The sequence below is a fragment of the Triticum aestivum genome, unplaced genomic scaffold (assembly GCF_018294505.1).
Source record: "Triticum aestivum cultivar Chinese Spring unplaced genomic scaffold, IWGSC CS RefSeq v2.1 scaffold48146, whole genome shotgun sequence".
NCBI classification, from domain to species: Eukaryota; Viridiplantae; Streptophyta; class Magnoliopsida; order Poales; family Poaceae; genus Triticum; species Triticum aestivum.
Window position 1 is genome coordinate 65,634 of NW_025228193.1, and position 5,271 is coordinate 70,904.

The window sequence follows — 5,271 nt, forward strand, 5'->3', positions numbered from 1 at the left end:
CTAGGATTTACTTTTTAAGAGGGTTGCCTCACTATCTTGTATCGTTCCTCCGTGTATTATGTTTGGGTCATGCCTTTATTTGTAAAAAGGGACAAAATCCTGTTTGGAGAATATCTCAAGGTTAATCTTGCCTAACGGGATATAACGTGCCATGTAAAGCCGCGGGCATCTTCCTTGGTCCTCATCTTCCGATACACTTTTGTTCACGAGCTAGGACAAGCAGAACAAGTCCCAACAGATTCAGATTCAAACAACAAATGCTGTAGTAAACTCCATTATCACATGCATGTTGTTTTTATCTGCTAGTAAAAGGAGTGACAGCTAGGCATCTTTCGTCTGGTGCTGATCACCCGATGCCATTTTGTCCTCATGAGCACGGTCGTCTATATTGTACGTGTGTGCATACCTAAGCAATCCAATCACGCAAGGTGGACTGTATTGTATGTTCATCCGGTCGGGCTATAAAGAAGTCTCACGAACCCGAAGAGCATAGCCAACACAACATCATGCTTCTCACCATGGACGACGATCTTGTCTACCTGTGCTCTGCTTTGGTCGTGTCAGTGTTGGCCATCGTGGTTGTCCAGCTCCTGAAGCCGCGACCACGGGTGCCGCCGGGGCCGCTGAACCTGCCGGTGACCGGGAGCGCGCACCGGCTGGTGAACGCGCTGCCGCACCGCATGATGCGCGAGCTGGCCAGCGTGTATGGCCCGCTCATGTACCTCCGCATTGGGTACACGCCATCCTTGGTCTGGGGCGTGTACCCGAAGAACACGCCCGGATGAACGACAGCTGCATCAAGTACCTCGGCTTGGTGATCATGGAGACATTCAGGCCATACCCACCAATTCTCATCCTGGTCCCTCGAGAGAGTACCGAGGCATGCGAGATCAATGGGTAAGTGATGCCAGATAAGACAAGGGTGATCATAAAATCCTGGGCCATGGTGTGTTACCCCTAGTACTAGAAAATGCTGACGAGTTCAGGCCAGAGAAGTTCAAGGCGGCTCGCATGGACTTCCATGGCGTCTGCTTCGGGTACACGCCGCTTGGGGGCCTGCAAGATTAATGAGTACATGATGCCAGGCAAGACGAGAGTGATCATAAACTGCTGGGCCATCATACACTCGTGCTTCAGGTACATGCCATCCTTGCTCTGCGACGTGTACCCGAAGAATATACCATGGAAATCTGTGCAAGCTCCCTTGAACCTCTCCGGCCTGAACTCCTTGGCGCCGTTCGGACTTGGTGTCGAACATGATTACCCAGGAATTTATGATCACCCTCATCTTGGCTAGCATCACATACCTGTTGATCCTGCAGGCCCCGAATGGCGTGTACCCAAAGCAGATGCCATGGAAGTCCATGCGAGCTCCTTAAACCTCTTCGGCCTGAACTCCTCGGCATCGTCCCAGTACTAGGGGTCCCACATGATGGCCTAGGAGTTTATGATCACCCTCGTCTTGGTTGGCATCACGTATGTATTGATCTCGCAGGCCTCGGTGCTCTCTCAAGGGACCAAGATGGTAGCTGCTGCGTACAGCTTGAGCATCTCCTTGATGACCAAGCCGAGGTACTTGATGCAGCTTCCGCTCATCCGAAGATTAATATCAGTGATGAATTCCTTGCCGCGGAACGCCGCCGTGATCTTGCCTTGCAGCTTCCTCATCACCTTTGGGTTCATCAGCAGCTCTGACGTGATCCAAACCAAGGAGATGTCTCTGTCCCACCCGCATATATGTTATGTATAGACAAGTGTTGAGGCATGAAAATTTTATTTTTTGAAATAATTCTAAATGAATACTGAGGCGTAAAAATCTTATGAAATTTTGTGTTACTACTAAAATTGTACTGCAGCAATAGTATCAGTAGCATGGTTTTAAATAGCCCGCTATAGCACGCTATAACGTTTAGAAGAGGTCCTGCGCTAAGGGTCTTTTGTCCAAACACATGAGCAAACATTTTAAATAGCCCGCTATAGCACCGCTATAGCACGCTATAGCATTTGAAAGAGGTCCGTCGCTAAGAGGCTTAGCGCGCTATTTAAAACTTTGATCAGTAGTAGCAGTAGCAGCAGCAGCAGCAGTAGTAGCAGCAGCAGTAGCAGCAATAGTAGTAGTAGAAGATAACTGCTTTGACAGGTGAGCAGGTGATGGGGAAGGCAAAGTCTTCATTCCCATGGAGGCCGAGGAGATCTTTCACCAAGTTCTTCTTAGACGCGGTTGACCGGCCACTCTTGAGGATTTGCTCTCTGTGGTCGATGATCTCCTCCAGGATACCATCGATGGTGTCACGAATGCTCTGAAAGTTCCTCCTCATGCCGGTGGGGAAGCAACAAGGAGAGATTAGGGCGGCATTCCGCGGCAAGGAATTCATCGCCGAGACTGATGTCCTGGTGAGCGGCAGCTGCATCAATTACCTCGGCTTGGTGATCAAGGAGACATTCAGGCCATACCCACCAACTCCCATCATGGTCCCTCGAGAGAGTACTGAGGCACGGGAGATCAATGGGTACGTGATGCCAGCTAAGACAAGGGTGAGCATAAAATCCTGGGCTGTCGGGTGTTACCCCTAATATTGGGAGAATGCCGAGGAGTTTAGGCCTGAGAAGTTCAAGGCTGCTCGCATGTCGCATGGACTGTCATGGCATCTACTTCGGGTACAAGCTGCTCGGGGGCGTGCAAGATGAATGAGTACGTGATGCCAGGCAAAACGAGAGTGATCATAAACTGCTGGGCCATTATAAACTCCTGCTTCAGGTACATGCCATCCTTGGTCTGCAGCGTGTACCCGATGAATACACCATGGAAGTCCATGCGAGCTCCCTTGAACCTCTCCGCTCTGAACTCCTCGGCATGTTCCTGGACTGGGTGTCCAACATGATTACCCAGGAGTTTATGATCACCCTCGTCTTGGCTGGCATCAGGTACCTATTGATCCTTCAATTGCCGAAGGGATAAGTATATTTTTTGTCCTCGAACTCTTCCAAGAGTTTAGAAATCGTCCCTCAACTCTAATTCGGATAGTTTTCGTCCCTCAACTATCAAAACCGGATAGTTTTCGTCCCTCGTGCTGATTCGGGCGGTTTTCGTCTGACGCAAATAGTAAATTGATGAACAGTAAATTCGAAAAAAAATAGCTTAAAAATTCAAAAAAATCTGAAAATTTGTGGGATCAAAGTTCCTCACGGGCGCAAGGTGCATGCAATTTTTCATACTGTTTGGACATTCCAGGAGCTCGTGACAAAGGAAAAACTATAAATATGTACGTTGGTGAACAATAAAATCGAAAAAATAGAAAAATATTCAAAAATATATGAAAATTGTTGACATCTAACATGCTCGGGTGCTCAAGGTGCCTAAAATTTTTCATGGTGTTTGGACATTGTGGGAGTTCGTGGCAAAAAAAAATTGGCATGGAAAGAAACTTTGAAAAAGTGCAAATTTTTTTTTTTGCTAGAGCTCCTCTTATGTCATTTGAGCATGAAAATTTGCACGCACCTTGCACACCTAAGCATCTTTGATGCCAAAAAATTTCATATATTTTTGAATTTGTTTTCTTTCTTTTTTACTGTTCACCGACGTACATATTTAAAAAAATTTTCTTGTCACGAGCACCTGGAATGTCCAAACAGTATGAAAATTTGCACGCACCTTATGCCCCTGAGGAACTTTGATCCCACAAATTTTCAAAAAAATTTGATTTTCTTTTTGCTTTTTTTCGAATTTACTGTTCACCGATCTACTGTTTACGTCGGACTAAAACCGCCCGAAGTGGCACGAGGGACGAAAACTATCCGGTTTTGATAGTTGAGGGACGAAATATCTCCGGATTAGAGTTGAGGGACGATTTCTAAACTCTCAGAGAGTTTGAAGACGAAAAGTATACTTATCCCATTGCCGAATGGCGTGTACCCGAAGCAGAGGCCGTGGAAGACAAAGCGAGCTCCCTGAACCTCTCCGGCCTGAACTCCTCGGCGTCTTACCAGTACTAGGGGTCCCACATGATGGCCCAGGACTTTATGATCACACTCGTCTTGGTTGGCATCACATACCCGTTCATCTCGCAGGCCTCGGTGCTCTCTTGAGAGATCAAGATGGTAGCTGCTGGGTACAGCTTGAACGTCTCCTTGATCACCAAGCCAAGGTACTTGATGCAACTTCCGCTCGTCCGGAGATTGATCTCGCGGAACGCCGCCCTGATCTTTTCTTGCAGCTTCCTGATTACCTTTGACTTCATCATCAGCTCTGCCGTGACCCATACCATGGAGATGTGTCTGTCCCACCCGCATATATGTTCTGTTTAGACAAGTGTTGAGGCATCAAAATCTTATTTTAACTTATGCCTACGTTTATATTTCTAAAAAAAATTAGATGAATGTTGAGGCCTGAAAATCTTTTGAAATTTTGTGTTACTACTAAAATTGTACTGCAATAGTAGTAGTACTAACCAAGATAACTGCTTTGACCGTGGAGCGGGTGATGGGGAAGCCAAAGTCTTCATTTCCGTGGAGGCCGAGGAGAACCTCCACCAGGTTCTTCTCCGACGCGGGTGACCTGCCAGTCTTGAGGATTTACTCCGTGTGGTCGATGATCTCCCCCAGGATGCCGTCGACGGTGTCACGAACGCTCTGGAGGTTCCTCCTTATGCTAGGGAAGAAGATAAAATCCCCGTGAAACCAGGGAAGAGCTCAGGGATCGAGAAGCTGGTGCTGTAGACGAACCTGTGCTTGATGGCCGCCATGAAGTCTTCGGCTTTGCTGCTCTACATGCCGTACGCCCGTCCGCCCCGGTGTCGTCGACGAGGCTCCGCACCTCGTCCTCCCGGATGTCCTTGTAGGAGCGGACGCGGTCGTTGCTCAGGATCTCCTAGACGCACAGCTTTCGGAGCTTTCCGAAGTAGTCGCCGGGGATAGGGCAGAATAGGTGGTCCGTCGAGCCACGATGTCGGTCGCCAGCCATGAGCTTCGGCCCAGTGGCCAAGATGGCGCCGTGGGTCTTGAGCACCTCGCGGGCAGCCTCCTTGGACGGAACCACTACCACAGCACGTGCCCGGCGCGGAGGTACATGAGCGGCCAATGCACGCTGGCCAGCTCGCCCATCGTGCGGTGCGGCAGCGCGTTAAATCACCAGCCGATGCGCGCTCCCGATCACCGGCAGGTTCGGCGGCCCCGGTGGCAGCCGTCGTCACGGCTTCAGGAGCTGGACAACCGTGATGGCCAACACTGACACGAGAGCAAAGCAGAGCACAGGTATACAAGATCGTCGTCCAT

General features: G+C 49.2%; 1 pseudogene; it reads right to left on the reverse strand.

Annotated features, from left to right (window-relative positions):
- Nucleotides 1-963: 963 nt before the first annotated feature.
- LOC123173678 (cytochrome P450 71D7-like) lies at nt 964-5,271 on the reverse strand (annotated as a pseudogene).